An 18559-nucleotide genomic window follows, 5' to 3' on the forward strand; every position below is an offset into this window, starting at 1 on the left:
ATAATAATAATGATGATGATGACATTTAAGTGCTTACTATGTGCAAAGCACTGTTCTAAGCACTGGGGGGGGTACTGCCACTTGTCAGGTATGTGACTTTGTGCAAACAACTTCACTTCTCTGTGCCTCTGTTCCCACATCTGTAAAATGGGGGTTAAGACTGTGAGCCCCCCGTGGGACAACCTGGTCTCCTGATCCCCAGCGCTTAGAACAGTGTTTTGCACATAGTAAGTGCTTAATAAATGCCATTATTATTATTATTATTACAAAGTGATCAGGTTTCCCACGTGGGGCTCCAAGTCTTAATCCCCATTTTAGAGATGAGGTAATTGAGGCTCAGAGAAATTAAGTGACTTGCCCAAGGTCACACAGCAGACATGTGGCAGAGCCGGGATTAGAACCCATGAACTCTGACTCCCAAGTCCACTGAGCCATGCTATACATATGTATATGCCCATACACCCGGGCAGCCACATCTGTTCAGTCGGTGCGAGTGGAGATGAATGTGGGAGCTGGTTTGAGTGTATGGGGCGTGTGTTTGTGTGTGTGGAGAGACTGGGGGAGTGCGGGTCCGTGTGCACGTGGTGTGCATTTGCGTGAATTGCATTTACGCCTGCGTGTGGCTGGACTCATGCCTGCGTACGCGTCTGTGTGCAAAGGTGCGCACGGATCATGGGGCGTGCCTGAAAGCGTGTGTCCAGCAGGTTTGAACGATGGCTGCTACTATATTCGATGGCTCCTGGAGTGAGACCCTCCCTTCCCCCCGGGCTGGAGATTTGGCAAGGTCTCTCCCCTTGTGCCCCACGGCCACTTTTTCCCTGAGCATCCGTGGGGTACTTGGAGCCCACCGGGCTCTCGGTCTGGGCGGCCCGGGTGGTCCTGGGGGTCAAGGCAGCGGGGACAGCTGCGAGGGCCTTCGGATCTGGCCCGAAATAGCCAGGTCTCTGTCTGACTCGGGGTCCCCTCCCCTCCTGGATCACCTCAGGGAGCAGGGGCTGGCGACCTACTCTCTCCCCCTCCCCTCCCAAATAGGCTTGCAGTCTCCCTTGGCCCCAAACGTCAGCTGCTTTCCTCACCCCTCCTTTTTTTTAAATGGTATTTGTTAAGCTTTTACTATGTGCCAGGCACTGTACTAAGCACTGGGGTAGTTACAGCCCTTTAGGCTGTGAACTCGTTGTGGGCAGGGACTGTCTCTCTTTATTACTGTATTGTACTTTTCCAAGTACTTAGTACTGTCCTCTGCACACAGTAAACACCCAATAACTAAGATTGAATAAATACAAGCTAGGAGACAGTCCGTGTCTCACATAGGGCTCACAATCTTAATCCCCATTTCACAGATGAGCAAAACGGAGGCCCAGAGAGGTGAAGTGACTTGTCCAAGGTCCCACAGCAGACACTTAGCGGAGACGGCATTAGAACCCAGGTCCTCCTGACTTCCAGGCCCGTGGGCCCTATCCACTATAATAATAATAATTATGGTATTTGTTAAGCACTTACTCTGTGCCAGGCACCGTTCTAAGCACTAGGGTAGATACAGAGCAATCAAGTTAGACCCTGTCCCACATGAGGCTCACACTCTTAATCCCTGTTTTACAAATGAGGTAACCGAGGCCCAGAGAAGTGAAGTGACTTGCCCTAATTCACACAGCAGACATGTGGCAGGGCCGGGATTAGAACTCACGACCTCTGACTCCCAAACCCGTGCTTGACTGCCTTCCGAGGAGCGCCCGGTGAAAACCCCCCAGCCCCTCTGTGAGTTTCCCTGGGATAATACCCATATTCCGAGTGGCTGATCAGAGCCCCCTGCAATTGTTCAGGAAAAGGAGAAGCGAGGCGAGTGACGTCGCAGCCGAACAATGGCATTTCTGAACCAGTTCGCTTGATTGACACCCGGGGGCTTCGTCACCTCGGGAACAAGACTCATTACCGTGAACACACCAAAACAGCAGCCGAGATTAGAACCCTAGATCCCGTTTTAATCCTATTTCAGCCTAAATTACAGTGGGAAAATATCAAACCTTGGCCGAGAGAGCCGAGTGACTTCTTCATAGACTAACTCGGCTATTTTAATTGTTTAAGAAACAGAACCCAAAGCAGAAATAGGTTTTCCCCCCGCAGCTAATAGTGTTTAAGATAAAATAAAGTGCACGAATTGGAAGGGAGGTCGCCACTGGGAAACGCTTAATGTCTCATTGAGACGCCCCGAAATGAGTTTTTATCTTTCTTTGGATTCATCAAAAATAGTAATTATTATAAAAAAAACCCTACACGAGAGAAACATTTAATTGTGGGGTCATTAGTAGACTGATGTGAGGAAATGATTAGAGTCCTTAACGCCAGGATCCAATTTATCAAGTGTTTTTTTTTTTTTCCTTCCGAAGAAGGTTACTCTTTCTTGGGAAAAGAGGCGAAATAACCTGTTAAAAAGTTGTGTTAACAGGTGAATTGGAGGTAGGAAAATCTATAAGGTCTTTGTTCTTTTTTTAAAATTCTTGCTGGAAAAGCGACATGTCTCTGAGCAAAGTCTATGTTTCCGAAAATTGAGAGGGGAGACACTGCATGGCATGGTTTAAATAAGGGTGAAATCTATGCATTTTCTCAAAGCAAAAAATCTGTTGGCTAGTGAATGTGGTCCTCTAAGGGCTTGCAGACTTAATTCCAGCCCAGAAACCTATATTACAATCAATAAAACATCGATGTATTGTGCCACCAGAAGAGACACCCGTCCTTTAAAAGGTGAGTTGGGAATCTAGTGACTTTATTTTGGTAAATGGCAGGAAAAGCGAATACCACAGTAAGACGTGGACGTAGGGAACAGAAAGAGTTATCGTCCCAGTTTAATGGTTTAGTTTTTAGGGATTTTGCAAAGTCGATTTTCAGGAGAAACCGGTGTTCTGGTACGAGGAGACAGCTCCGAGGACATTATTTATGCAGCAACTAGGAACACAAATTAATTATTAGGTTCTCAGCAATCACCAAACAAACTCCAAGCTTCAGGGTTAAAAATAGACGACTAACTACATGTTCAATTATACAGTATCAATTACTAATACAAGTGATGTTTCAGAGTCTCAGCGCAACTAGATATCATCTTCATATGCAGACATCTCGGTATTAATTAATGACTGCTTTATTCTCATTATTCAGTAGGAAAAATAGGGGTCGTGTCACATTAAAATTAAGATTATCTTAGTTTATCTGGGCCCTTAAACAAAGATCATTCAATGTAATTATATTTTGAATTAAGAGAGGAAAGCAATTTATCTCGTGTTTCTGGGCTGAAAGACACAACATCAGAAATAGGCAACAGTGACGTTCTGAATGTAGCAGGAGTCACACAGACATGTTTCGAGTTTTGCAACATTTTCTGAAACTGGAAGGGAGGACCGAGGGAGACGTGACTTTGTAAAGTCTACCCCTATTTTTAAGGGTGGGATCGAAAGGCTGGTTCTGCTGAAGGGATTCGGGTTGGAATCAGTTGCTGCAAGCGCCCTCCCTGGAAGCGGAGTTTTTAAAAGATTGATTCGCAGGGAAGAGTCCCGGGCTGGAATGGCAGGGGCAAGAATGGGGGCAATGGGGGGGGAGGGCAAGGGCAGGAGGGGCAGGGGCAGAGATGGGGCAGGGGAAGGGGCAGAGGGGCATAAGGGGCAGAAGCAGGACTCCAACATATTCCTTCCTCTCCCCCTCGTCTCCCTCTCCATCCCCCTCATCTTACCTCCTTCCCTTCCCCACAGCACCTGTATATATGTATATATGTTTGTACGTATTTTTTACTCTATTTATTTATTTTACTTGTACATATCTATTCTATTTATTTTATTTTGTTAGTATGTTGGGTTTTGTTCTCTGTCTCCCCCTTTTATACTGTGAGCCCACTGTTGGGTAGGGATTGTCTCTATATGTTGCCAACTTGTACTTCCCAAGCGCTTAATACAGTGCTCTGCACACAGTAAGCGCTCAATAAATATGATTGATTGATTGATTGATTGATTGAAAGACCCCGGGCCAAGGAGCGCAGCCAAAACCAGGGGGTGGTCGCGGGGAGGGAAGTACAGTACCACCAGGCACCAGAGACCCCGTTGCTTCCCTGGCACGGAGGACGAGGGCCCAGGGGTCCGAGGCACCAAGGAGGGGCCAAACCACTGAGCCCTGGCCCGGACCCAGGACCCTGTCTCCTTGCACCTTTGTAGGCGACCCCATACCGGAATAACGCGTGTGTGGGTTTTTTTTTGCGAGGGCGGGGTGGATAGGTGAACGAGGGGCAACGGAACATAGGAGAGGGGCAAACTCAAGTGAGGGGGGTTCTGTTCATTTTTATTAACATTAATAATGATGATAATAGTTAAGCACTTACTATGTGCCAAGCGTTGTTCTAAGCGCAGGGGTAGATTCACGGTAATGAGGTTGTCCCATGTGGGGGCTAGGTCTTAACCCCATTTTCCAGATGAGGCAACTGAGGCACAGAGAAGTGAAGTGGCTTACCCAAGCTCTTTCCGCTAATCAATCAATCGTATTTATTGAGCGCTTACTGTGTGCCGAGCACTGTACTAAGCGCTAAGCCAAGCGGCTTCTCATTTTTGGTGAAGAGGGCCCGTGGGGGCGACACGCGTGTCGGGGAGGGACCTGGTGGTGGGTTGGGCGTGGGGCGGTTAATACGGGGGACAACTTCCCGCAGCTAGGAGGAGATGCTTGTGATGGGGGTGTGTGTGTGTGTGTGTGCCTGCTGTAGTATGGTTGTTTGGGATGCGTATGTGTGTGTGGCATGTGGGCTGAATGGTGATTTGGACGTGGTGTGTTTGCCAAGTAAGTGCGGGGTCGTGCGTGGGTGTGCCTTGCGTGTGTGTGTGTGTGTGTGTGTGAGTGGTCCAGGGCCCCTCCCCCCGCCCCGGGACGCCGCCACCCACACACGTGAAGAAAAGAAGGCGGATACAAATTGGAAGTGTAATTAAGAAGAGACAATTGCAGAAAGCCCCGGGGGTCGCGGTTCGGGGAGGGGGAGGAGGGAAGGGGGAAGGGAAAGGGGAGATACGGAGGGGGATGGGAAGACCCAGTCCCCCCACTCCCCGCTTCCCTGGGTGGCCGGGAAAGGGGGGCCGTGGTGTGTGTGTGTGATTAGGTGTGAATGTGTATGCTGACGGTGTACAGACGCATCTGCTTGTGTGTCGTCTGGATACGCGCGCGTGTGCGAACCAGAAGTGTGCCTCCATCCCGCATGTGTGGGTGTGCAGGTCCTTGTGTGCGTGCACTCCTGTCTGTGTGTGTGTGCACCCCTGTGTGTGTGTGTGACCCTGGGGTTTGTGTGTGGTGTTTCTCAGGGGACCCAATTCCGAGGGAAACCAAACTCACCAAAAAAGAGCCGGTCCCGGGAGGCTCATCCCATTCCCCAACCGAACCCGTGGGCCGCCACCTTGGCCGGGAATGAGGAGGGAGGGGCTAATCCCGGCTCCTCCACCTGTCTGCTATGTCACCTTGGGCAAGTCATCCCATTCATTCAATCGTATTTATTGAGCGCTGACTGCACTAAGCGCTTGGGAAGTACAAATCGGCAACATATAACTTCGCTGGGCCTCGGTTCCCTCATCTGGAAAATGGGGATTAAGGGTGGGACAGGGACTGTGTCCCACCTGGTTACCTTGTATCTCTACTCCAGCGCTTAGAACAGTGCTTGGCCCATAGTAAGCGCGTAACCAGTACAGTAATTGTTAATTATTATCATTAGAAGGGCCGGGACCAGAAGGTTGCTAACAGGTTCTCTTCCTGCAAAATGCAAAGAATAGGAAGACCAGAGCCTCTCGACAGCCCCTCATCTTACCTCCTTCCCTTCCCCACAGCACCTGTATATATGTATATATGTTTGTACATATTTATTACTCTATTTATTTATTTATTTATTTTACTTGTACATATCTATTCTATTTATTTTGTTAGTATGTTTGGTTTTGTTCTCTGTCTCCCCCTTTAAGACTGTGAGCCCACTGTTGGGTAGGGACTGTATATGTTGCCAACTTGTACTTCCCAAGCGCTTGGTACAGTGCTCTGCACACAGTAAGCGCTCAATAAATACGACTGATTGATTGATTGATTGATTGAAATGCCCTCCCTCTGCCCATCCCCCAAGCTAGCTCTCTTCCTCCCTTCAAGGCCCTACTGAGAGCTCATCTCCTCCAGCAGGCCTTCCCAGACTGAGCCCCATCCTTCCTCTCCCCCTCGTCCCCCTCTCCATCCCCCCATCTTGCCTCCTTCCCTTCCCCACAGCACCTGTATATATGTATATATGTTTGTACATATTTATTGCTCTATTTATTTTACTTGTACATATCTATTCTATTTATTTTATTTTGTTTGGTTTTGTTCCCTTTTAGACTGTGAGCCCACTGTTGGGTAGGGACTGTCTCTATACGTTGCCAACTTGGACTTCCCAAGCGCTTAGTACAGTGCTCTGCACACAGTAAGCGCTCAAAAAATACGATTGATTGATTGATTGATTGATTGATTGATAGAAGAAGGTTGCTAACAGGTTCTCTTCCTGCAAAATGCAAAGCATAGGAAGACCAGAGCCTCTCAACGGCTTGGCGCAGCCCCCGGGCGAGGGAGGATTTCTTGTTCGGTTTGCTATTTGAGAGATTTCTTTATTTGCGGGCCGGACAGGGGGATCCCAAATGCCATCATTATTATTATTATTATTATTATCCCTCCCCTGCCTCCCGCGGGCCCGGCGCGGGGATCGCGGGGAGCGGAGCCCGCGGCGCAGGCGGAATCGCAGGGCGGCAGCGCCCCCTCCAGGCGGCCGGCGGCACCCCCCCGCGACTCCATCCCTGCCACCTCTTAAAGGGGCAGGGCCCTCTTAAGGTGGAACGGATCTTCCCGTGGGCTCCCAATCCATCCACCCACCAGTCGTATTTCTCGAGCGATTAAATCAATCAATCAATCAATCAATCAATCGTATTTATTGAGCGCTTACTGTGTGCAGAGCACTGTACTAAGCGCTTGGGAAGTACAAGTTGGCAACACATGGAGACGGTCCCTACCCAACAGTGGGCTCGCCGTCTAGAAGGGGGAGACAGGGAACAAAACCAAACGTATTAACAAAATAAAATAAATAGAAATGGAGAGAGAGAAACAGAGAGGGGGCAGAGAAACAGAGAGAGAAAGAGAGGAGGCCTTCCCAGACTGAGCCCCTTCCTTCCTCTCCCCCTTGTCCCCCTCTCCATCCCCCATCTTACCTCCTTCCCTTCCCCACAGCACCTGTATATGTGTATATATGTTTGTACATATTTATTACTCTATTTATTTATTTATTTTACTTGTACACATCTATTCTATTTATTTTATTTTGTTAGTATGTTTGGTTTTGTGCTCTGTCTCCCCCTTTTAGACTGTGAGGCCACTGTTGGGTAGGGACTGTCTCTATGTGTTGCCAGCTTGTACTTCCCAAGCGCTTAGTACAGTGCTCTGCACACAGTAAGCGCTCAATAAATACAATTGATTGATTGATTGATTGAGAGGAAGAAATAGAGAAATGGAGAGAGAGAGAGAGAGAGAGAGAGAGAGAGAGAGAGAGAGAGAAACAGAGAGGGGGCAGAGAAACAGAGACAGAGAGAGGAAGAAATAGAGAAATGGAGAGAGAGAGGGCAGAGAAACAGAGACAGAGAGAAACAGGCAGAGACAGAAAGAGAAACAGAGACAAACAGGGAAACAGAGGCAGAGAGAGAGAGAGAGGAGGGGGCTTCAGGGCCCAAAGCCAGGCCCCTGTCCCCAAAGGCCAAGGCCAAGGCCCAGGAGGCAGGGCCACCTTCCCTCGGCCAGCAGCTGGATGGAGGGGGCAGGGTGAAGGTCAAAGCCCAGGAAGGTCCTGGAGGAGGGGGCGGGGAAGGGGAGACCCCAGCCCCAAGGCCGCCGGGGGCAGGGCATTGGGAGAGTATAAAATGTCCATATAACGGACACATCACTTCCTCTCCATTTTATTTATTTAACGTGCACATATTTATTCCATTTATTTTATTTTGTTAATATGTTTTGTCGTCCGTCTCCCCCTTCTAGTCTGTGAGCCCGCTGTTGGGTAGGGACCGTCTCTATATGTCGCCAACTTGTATTAAGATACAGTGCTCTGCACACAGTAAGCGCTCAATAAATACGATCGAATGAATGAATGAATGAATTTTCCCCGCCCTCCAGCCTCTCTCTCTTTCCCCCCCGCAGCTTCCCCCCACGAGCCCCGGTTTAACACTCTGGCCCGTGATTCCGTCTCGGTGCTGACCGTCGAGGAGCACGTTCCCCTCGGGGGTCAAGCCGCAGATTCATTCATTCAATCGTATTTATTGAGCGCTCACTGTGTGCAGAGCACTGTACTAAGCGCTTGGAAAGTACAAGTTGGCAATTTATAGAGACGGTCCCTACCCAATAGCGGGCTCACAGTCTAGAAGAGCGGGCTCACAGTCTAGAAGTATGCGGGCAGCTGCTCAAATGTATCCACTTTGCCCCCCGGGTCGCCCCTCCTCAGCCTCCCGAGGGTGAATTGGTGGAAAACCCGGGAAATTCCTCCCCCTCCCCCTTGGAGACATCGCCCACTAATGTGCTGGGCGGGACCCCCCAGAACTCCTGGGTCCCCGGCAGCCTCCTCACGCGGGGCCTCAATAATAATAATAATAATAATAATAATAATAATAATAATAATAATAATAATCAATCGTATTTATTGAGCGCTTACTGTGTGCAGAGCACTGTACTAAGCGCTTGGGCAGTACAAGTTGGCAACATATAGAGACAGTCCCTACCCAACAGTGGGCTCACAGTCTAAAAGGGGGAGACAGAGAACAAAACCCAACATACTAACAAAATAAAATAAATAGAATAGATATGTACAAGTAAAATGAATAAATAAATGAGTAATAAATATGTACAAACATATATACACACATAGAGGTGCTGTGGGGAAGGGAAGGAGGTAAGATGAGGGGGATGGAGAGGGGGACGAAGCGCTTACTATGTGCCAAGCACTGGGGTACAAACAAGGTAATCAGGTTGTCCCACGTGGGGCTCACAGTCTTAATCCCCATTTTGCAGATGGCTCACAGTCTTAATCCCCATTTTACAGATGAGGGAACTGAGGCCCAGAGAAGTGAAGTGACTTGTCCAAAGTCACACAACTGACAAGTGGCGGAGCCCGGATTAGAACCCATGACCTCTGACTCCCAAGCCCGTGCTCTTTCCACTGAGCCACGCTGCTTCTCTACCCACCCCCTCCTCTCCATCCTCACCCACGGAGCCTGGTTTTGGGGAGGGGGAATCCCAGGGAGGAGACAGAGGCCTCAGGTCTCGCCTTGCGCCCACCCCTGGAGACCCTCCGGCTCCCGGAATCCCCCCTACCCAGTCCTCCCTGGCCGGTCCATCGCCGTCAGACCTGACCCTTTCGGGGGTCGGGGGTCTCAACCCAAAGCTGCCTCGGGGCGGGGTGGAGGGGTTCCCCTTGCTTTCAAAGAGAGACACCCCCCACCCCTCTCCTTGTAGCACTAGGGATGGAGACCTCCCCCTCGGCCTCGACTTGAATAAACAAAAATTCCTACACTTTTTTTTTTCAAAAATGCAGTTCTTCCCGCACTATTTTTTGCAAAAATGCAGTTCTCCCCCCCGCTCTTTTTCTTGGCAAAAATGCAGTACTCCCCCCACTATTTTTCTTTGCAACAATGCAGTTCTTTCCCCACTTGTTTTTTTTTGCAAGAATGCAATTCTTCGCCCCACTCTCCAATTTTAAGGGACAATCCCCAAAGCTGCTTTTCCAAGTCAAATAGCTCCACGGCTCTATCCTCCGCGGAAGTGGCCGCTAAGGAGTTTCGCCTTTTTTTCCCATCCCCAGCGCGGTTCCCTGTCTCTCAAGCACCGCGGGGCTTTCAGGGAGAGAAATAGCCACAGAACGGTTATCTGGCTAATTCGGCAACAGGCGCCGAAGGCGAACCCCGTGGTTAAGTCCGTAGAGAATAAATCATAATGCCCGATGGCTTATTTTGAAAAGCAATATTTATTGCCACCGGAGAGAAGAGGGTCGAGTTTTCCCTCCTCTCTCCCTTCATAAATCTAACAGTCCAGAGATAAGTCACCCGGTGTCCAGCTTCTTGGAGCCTCTCTTTTTCAGTCGGATGAACAGGCTTCTCAGACCCTATCTCCAGAGACGCTGTTCTGGGCGGTCATTAACAAATGATCACCGTGTCTGTGCTTTTTACTATTTCCACTGGAAAGTTTCTCATCCTTCTGGCGCTAAACTGAATGCCCTCAACAGGAGAAGACCTGAAATCGAATGGACCTTCCACGAACTTGGAAAAATCAGTAAAATAATCCAGTTCCCTGGAATTAGATTTATTTCCTTGGAGATCACGTGGAAGGCAAGACTCGAATAAGGTGCTCAAAGATCACTTTGGGAAATTGTTACATTCACAGTACCAAAAGAAACAATCCAAAGGGAAACTGTTCCCCAAAACATGCCTTCCCCCAAAGATGAACTGTTCCAAATACTCGGAAAAGAAAGCCTTACTGACTATAGTCACCTCATTTTTGGAGCAACAAATTCCAAATTAATTGGGAAGGGTAAAAGCCACTAATATATCCCCGGTGCGGCTAATAACATCTGCGGACCATTATTAAACATGTTAGAATAGTCACAATGGGTATCTGCATGTGGCATGTTTATTGAACTGTCACAGTAAAGAGCTTTATATCCTGTCTTTATCTGACAAGATAAGAAGGTTTCCTGGTGCAGACCCTGTATAGAACTTAGCAAGTTAAAGCGATGAGCAAGGAATAACTCCTAGAAGTTGAATGTTTGGCTTTCCGAGACACTTTGATTGAATTGCAGTGTTTCTTTGTAAAAACAAAACGGTCTTTTAGAATCCATTCTTGCTCATATTTAGAAAACCCAAGTGCAGCGAGGAGATGTTTTAATGCAAGTTGATTTAACACAAGTTCCCAATACACTATGAGAATGGATACATTTTAATCAGTAATTTTTATCCACATTTCAGAAATGACAAATGGGAACCCAAATGATATTGTACTGTACATGCTAACACACATATTATACCTAAACACATGATATTATACCTACTCACACACATGATATTATATATGCTAAGACCCAGGAGCAGGCATCTAAATCAAGACAAACCCAGCTTCTTTCTGAATATCACATTTTATCTGAGGGAAATGCCAAAAGGGTGAGCTAAGCAGCTTTCTTCTTATAATTCTCTGCCCAGGCACATGTTTGATCAAGATTCCTTGGAAACACACAGGAAGGAATGATTTGTTTCAAATGTTGGTAAATAAATACAGTAGGAGGTTCAGGGCTATTGAAAACAAAGTTCAATCAATCAATCAATCAATGGTACTTATTGAGCACCTACTATGTACAGAGCACTGTACTAAGCGCTTGGGAGAACACGATAAAATCAGGCCTGAAAATAGGAGGTAAGGTTTCACTAGTCTGAAGTGTGGGGATAAGACCCCGAACAAGGAAGCTGTTGATCAAATGCCCTAACTCTTGGAACTCTTTCTAAATTCTTATTTCTTTTCCTCTCAGTCCTGCGGTGTAAGGACATAAAGGCATCAGTGTGTTTCATAAGACGATGTCAAAATAACAAGTCTTTCTGTTCCTTGGTGCAGAGTGATTACAATAGAAGGGATATGCAGGGGACCAGTGCTCTGCACATAGTAAGCGCTCAATAAATACGATTGATGATGATGATGATGATGACCAAGACTGTAATGGGGTTGTTACTATTTGTGTGTGTCTTCAATTGAAGAGACCATCATTGGTCCCTAGCAATGATGAGTGGGTGTGCACAGAACTGAAGCCAGAATGGAGAAGAAATGGCAACAATGGAAGAGAGCTGAGTAGAGGATTTCCTTCAAGTTTTGTTTCTCCTGTTTCTAGGAAAATTGCCTGTGTTAGTTTTTCACTGGAAACAAATCGTGTAATGGTTAAAAGGGAGATGCTCTGACACAATTTCCCCTCCAAAGCATCTGATTTCTGGCATCCAATGGAAATCTGGAATTCAAGTTAGTATTCGAACCTGCATTTGTTCTGCCAGATTGAAAATTGCTTTCATTAGTCAACAGTCACAGAACTCTTTTTCTGAACGGTCTCTAGCTGTAGATATGATATTTCCAACTAGCTGAAATAATGAAGTCTTCACTAAGGCTGAGTATGCTTTGGAAAGCCATCCTGGTGAGTTTTAATTTTTTCTTATATTAAAGTTCTCTAATTTCTCTTCCCCATAAGCCTGAGAAAGCCGGCTGAAGGTCAACAAAGACAGAAACGAGCCCATTATGTGTGATTTTAGAGCTAACTCAGTTAGAGTAAGTTAAAACCTGAAATATTCAATTGTGAGCAGTTGCAAGGTTTGTTTTGTGAACATTTATTACTCAGTCCACACTTTCCCACACTTCTTCCTCTTTGTCGATTTGCTGAGCTACATGGAAAAGTCTCCAGAGAGGAGTGATGGATTAGCCAGTTATAATATCCAAAGAGCTTGAACATCAGTGTCCCTGATTGTTTAAATCAAATATGAACTAAAAAACAATCCAACAACTTTATTTCATGCTTGCGCTTGCTAGATGATACATTATATCCCATGCAATGAGCCTCTGAAGCAGAGGGTTAGAAAAAAGTATGCAAGCCATCAAAAAAAGATACATAAGAATTTAATAAATGCAGAAGGGTTTAGAATAAATCCATCATTCATAAGGTGCAAGTTAATTTATGTACATGGAGTTAATGATCTTTCAAAAGGGAAAAAAAACAAGGAGACGGGCTCTACTGGGGAGATGGTCAAGACAACATTTATCAGAAAAATAGGTTATCATCAGGAAGAGATTTAGTTTCACAGCCAAGCTCAAAAATAAGGGAAACCCCACATTTCAGTTAAATTCCCCAGGAAAGCTGCATTCAATCAGCTTTCTTGTTGGCAGAAAATTCATCAACAGATTTTTCTGCTTTAAAAAATTTTGGTTTTCGCCTTGTCCACGTTGTGAACAAAAGAGCTACCAGGATAAAAAGCTACCAAGTACAGCTCTTAGAAAATCTCACGGGCAGTTCCAGAAAGCTAATTTTTAAAGCATCATGCTTTGGCACACAATTCAGCTCTGGAAATTATTCGTAACCCAGCCTCTTTGAGGCCTTGGTTCATTCATTCCCTAGCAGATCTATCTCAGCAGTCACAGCAGGGCTCCAGGGTGAAAAACCAGGATCTTTCCCTGCAGAAGTTTAGGTGAAGCCAAAACTCAAACACTCTCTAGGAAGAAGCTAGAACAAAGTTTAGTCTTCGGGAGTGAAGATTTTGACCTCTTCAACTGCTTTTGCAGATGTATTGCCTCAGCAACTGGTATTACTTTGGAGAAATACATGGAAAAATCCTGATTCTCTCATCTAGCCAACTCCTTGCAGTGAATGAGACAGGGCTGAACAGCGGAAAGGGGATTCCAAGAGAAGCCATTTTGGTTAGCTTTCCTAAGTCAAGGGACTCCCATTTTGGAATGGTGGACTAGAAGAGATTTCAGCAAATCTATCAGTCTAGGCATCTCTGGGACCATTGCCTGGACCTCACCCCTACTAATGATGGCTGGTGGCATCTACCCATTCTCCACAACCTCTACTCTCCCACCTCTTTTCAAATGACCTGCCCAGCTAGGTAGAGTGACAACCAGGAGTTGTCAAGGATACTAGTTCTAGTCAATCAATCAGATTTGTTGAGCGTTTACTCAGAGTACTGTACTAAGTGCTTGGGAGAGTACAAAATAACAATATGAGAAAATTTCCCTGCCCACAGAGAGCTTACAGTCTAAAGGGGGAGACAGCCAAGCCGTCACCAAAACCTGCCGGTCTCAGCTCCGCAACATTGCCAAGATCCACCCTTTCCTCTCCATCCTAACCGCTACCCTGCTCGTTCAAGCTCCCATCCTATCCCGTCTGGACTACTGTATCAGCCTCCTCTCTGATCTCCCATCCTCTTGTCTCTCCCCACTTCAATCCATACTTCATGCCTCTGCCCGGATTGTCTTTGTCCAGAAACGCTCTGGGCATGTTACTCCCCTCCTCAAAAATCTCCAGTGGCTACCAAGCAACCTACGCATCAGGCAGAAACTCCTCACTCTTGGCTTCAAGGCTGTCCATCACCTCGCCCCCTCCTACCTCACCTCCCTTCTCTCCTTCTACAGCCCAGCCCACACCCTCCATTCCTCTGCGGCTAATCTCCTCACCATGCCTCGTTCTCGCCTGTCCCGCCGTCGACCCCTGGCCCACGTCATCCCCCGGCCTAGAATGCCCTCTCTCCCCACATCTGCCAAGCTAGCTCTCTTCCTCCCTTCAAGGCCCTACTGAGAGCTCACCTCCTCCAGGAGGCCTTCCCAGACTGAGCCCCCTTCCTCTCCCCCTCCTTCCCCTCTCCACCCCCCCACCTTACCTCCTTCCCTTCCCCACAGCATCTGTATATTTGTATATGTGTTTGTGTGTATTTATTACTCTATTCATTTATTTATTTTACTTGTACACATCTATTCTATTTATTTTATTTTGTTAATATGTTTTGTTTTGTTATTTCTCCCCCTTCTAGACTATGAGCCCACTGTTGGGTAGGGACTGTCTCTATGTGTTGCCAACTTGTACTTCCCAAGCACTTAGTACAGTGCTCTGCACACAGTAAGCGCTCAATAAATATGATTGATTGATAGTAGTAGTAGTAGTAGTATTTCTCAAGTGTCCATTTGAACAATGCAGATAACGAAATGGTAGATTCCCAGCCCACAAGGAACTTATGCTCTAATGGGAGAGACAACGGTAAAAATATTTACACATCACATAAGATACTTCCAACTAACTTCACATCAAACTGCTTAGTACAGTTTGGGACTTAGAAACGCTTAGTACAGTGCTCTGCACACAAGAAGCGCTCAATAAATACGATTGAATGATTGAATGAACTGATGGAGCCTCCCATTTGTAAATGATAGATGAGTATTGGTCCAGTTGCAATTTCAATCAATCCATCAATTGATCAATCAATTGTATTTATTGAGTTCTTACTGTGTGCTGAGTACTGTCCCAAGTGCCCACTACCCTACCCTTCATATCCAGTAGACCACCATCTTCAAAATTAAAATCACGTCTCCTCAAGGAAGTCTTTCCTGACTAACCTCTCATCTCACCACCCTATTTTCTCTCTATTCTGCATTAATCTTCATTTTGAGGTAACTGAGGCACAGTGAAGTTAAGTGACTTCAATCAATCGCATTTATTGAGCGCTTATTGTGGGCAGAGCACTGTACTAAGCGCTTGGGAAGTACAAGTTGGCAACATATAGAGACAGTCCCTACCCAACAGTGGGCTCACAGTCTAGAAGGGGGAGACAGAGAAATCTTGTCCAAGGTCGTACAGTAGACAAGAAGCTGGGATTAGAAAAGTGCTCGGCATATAGTAAGCGCTTAACAAATACCATAATTATTATTAGGCTCCAAGTCCTCTGACTCCTAGGCCACTGCTCTATCCACTAAGCCACGCTGCTTCAGCGGATAATCACAACTGCTTTTGGACATTAGAATGATGGCTCCTCTCAGTCGTTTTTTTCCCTTCATCTGACCTAAAGGAAATTGCTGAGCTTCACCTGGAGCAAAGGTTCTTCACATTCTGGGAAGAACAGAGCCAGGATGACTGTTACTGCCTCTGACAGCCCAGCCCAGCCCCGCTCAGCCCAGGGAACTTTAATTCTTGGGGCCAAAATCCCCCAAGCCTGGGTCCAAGCCTACTGGGGAGGATGAGGGTGGGGGAATGTTGGGTCTCGGGAACTGGAGATGGGTGGCTCATGTGGATGTTGAGAGCAGGCAAGTTGGGGGAAGGGGCAGGACAGCGCCTTGCCTGCCCTAAAAACCCCCTTCTCCCTAATTAACTTTCCCAAGACTTAGGTGTTGGATCTCCTGCTGGGACTATTGACATTTACTGAGCAACTGCTGTGCATTCTCCAATAACAGACACATCATTCCACTCGGCTGCCTTCTTGCACAAAAGGACGGCTTTCATCCCGCATCCACCACAACCAGAGATGACCAAAAAGCTCAAAGGAAGATGCTTTAAATTAAAAGGAAGAGGCTGGAAATTTTGGGAGTGGGGTTGAAGGACAGCCGGCCTCTGCAGGAAAAATGGGATAAACATCTGTCTCTCCCTGCATTCCTTGAGGGACACTTGGGTACTCAGGCAGGGGGATACACTTAAATGAAGTCCTAAAAGTCACATGAGGCCATAGCAACTGTTGTTTATTATTTATCCTTTCAGCTCATGAGGCCATAATTTCAACCCTCACAGCGGTAACAAGGACAGCACTCTGGGGATGCTTTTAGCTAATTTATGCTCTTGAGAGGGGATGGATTGGCCGTCTCCTCCAGGCTGAAATCCTGTCTCCAAGCCCGCAACTGGCAGGCACAGGTGTCTTTGCTGGGCTTGAGAGAGGCTTCCTGTTGGGGGTTCCTGGTTCCTGACCCCTGGAGCAGGATAGGGAGCATGGCCTAATGGAAACAGCACAGGCCTAGGAATCAGAGGAACTGGGTTCTTATTCTGGCTCTACCACTTGTCTGTCTTGTGACCTTGGTCAAGTCAAATAATAATAATAATAATAACAATAAGTACTACATGGGTTTGGGAGTCAGAAGGATGTGGGTTCTAGTCCCAGCTCTGCCATTGTCTGACCTTAAGTCATTTAACTTCTCTGTGCCTCAGTTCCCTCATCTGGAAAATGTGAGCCTTATGTGGGACAGGGACGGTATGTGAGAAACTGTACTTAGCACTGGGGTGGATATGAGCAAATCCAGTTGGACACAGACCCTGTCCCACATGGGGCTCATAGTCTTAATCCTTATTTTACAGATGAAGGAACTGAGGCACAGAGAAGTTTAGTGATTTGCCCAAGGTCACCCAGCAGACAAGTTGTGGACCTGGGATTAGAACCCAGGTCCTTTTGACTCAGGCTCATGCTCTACCCACCAGGCCACACTGCTTCTTGTTCACCTTCCATGTCATGGCTCCAGGCAGGGCTGCCTTCCACCAAGGCAGCTGGGGCATCAGGCTTTAGCAACCGTCTCCAATCCCCCTGTGCACAGGGCTTCTTAGCCAGGGAGGATTGACCAGAACAGGACCAAAATTATTATTAACAGGACCGAATCAACTCCCTGAACAAGTAATTCATGGATTCAAGTCTCCCGGGACATCGAGAATAGTGGTTTCAGGCATGATTCAGTAGTAATAATAATAATAACAATAAAGTACCAAGCACTGTACTAAATACTTAGGGAAACACAAGAAAATCAGATTAGATACAGCCTGGCCTAGTGGATAGCATGGCCCTTGGTGTTAGAAGGACCTGGGTTCTCATTCTGACTCTACCACTTGTCTGCTGTGTGACTTTGGGCAAGTTACTTCACTTCTCTGGGCCTCAGTTAGAGAAGCAGCATGGCTCAATAGAAAGAGCACGGGCTTGGGAGTCAGAGGTCATGGTTTCAAATCCCAGCTCCACCAAATGTCAGCTGTGTGACTTTGGGCAAGTTGCTTAACTTCTCTGTGCCTCAATTACCTCAACTGTAAAATGAGGATGAAGACTGTGAGCCCCACGTGGGACATCCTGATCACCTTGTATCCTCTCCAGTGCTTAGGCCAGTGCTTTGCACATAGTAAGCGCTTAACAAATGGCATCATTATTATTATTATTATCTGTAAAATGGGGATTAAGACCATGAACCCCCATGAGGGATCTGGACTCCGTCCAACCTGATTATTTTGTATCTACTCCAGTGCTTAGTAGAGTGACTGAACCATAGTAAGTGGTTTACAAATACCATAAAAATACATGGGCTTCTGTGTCTAAGGAGGAGAGAGAACAGCCATTGAGTCCCCATTTTACAGATGAGGAAACAGAAGCTCAGAGAAGTTAAGTGACTTGCCCAAAGTCACAGGCAAGGCAAGGCAGGCAAGGGGCAAAAGTGGGATTAGAACCCAGGTCTCCTGACTCTCAGGCCTGTGCTCTTTCCATTAGGTCGTGCTGCTTATGAAGGAGGGAGCGGATTGGGGAATCTGTGCCCCTCCCTGACAGTCCTTCCCTTCTTCCCTGCACCTAGTTCCAGCTCCCCATGGAAAGGGCGGGGGAAGTAGTAGAAGCAGCCTGGTGTAGTGGATAGAACACAGGCCTGCGAGTCAGTCTAATCCCGGCTCCACCACTTGTCTGCTGCTTGTTTGCTTGGGCGAAGAATTTCCCTTCCCTGTGCCCCATCTGTAAAATGGGGATTGAGACTGTGAGCTCCACGTGGGACAGGGACTGTGTCCAACTTGATAAGCTTGTATCCACCCCAGCGCTCAGACCAGTGGTAGACACGTAGTAAGCCCTTAACAGATGTAATGATAATAATAATAATAATCATGATGAAGAATTCAAAAAGGAAACCCCAGCAGGTCCTCTGACTCCCAGGCTGATAAGACTGTCCGGTTCAATCAATCAGATGGAGTCAATCAATCAATCAATGATATTTTTTGAGC

Source organism: Tachyglossus aculeatus, chromosome 13 (assembly GCF_015852505.1).
Source record: "Tachyglossus aculeatus isolate mTacAcu1 chromosome 13, mTacAcu1.pri, whole genome shotgun sequence".
Taxonomy (NCBI): Eukaryota; Metazoa; Chordata; class Mammalia; order Monotremata; family Tachyglossidae; genus Tachyglossus; species Tachyglossus aculeatus.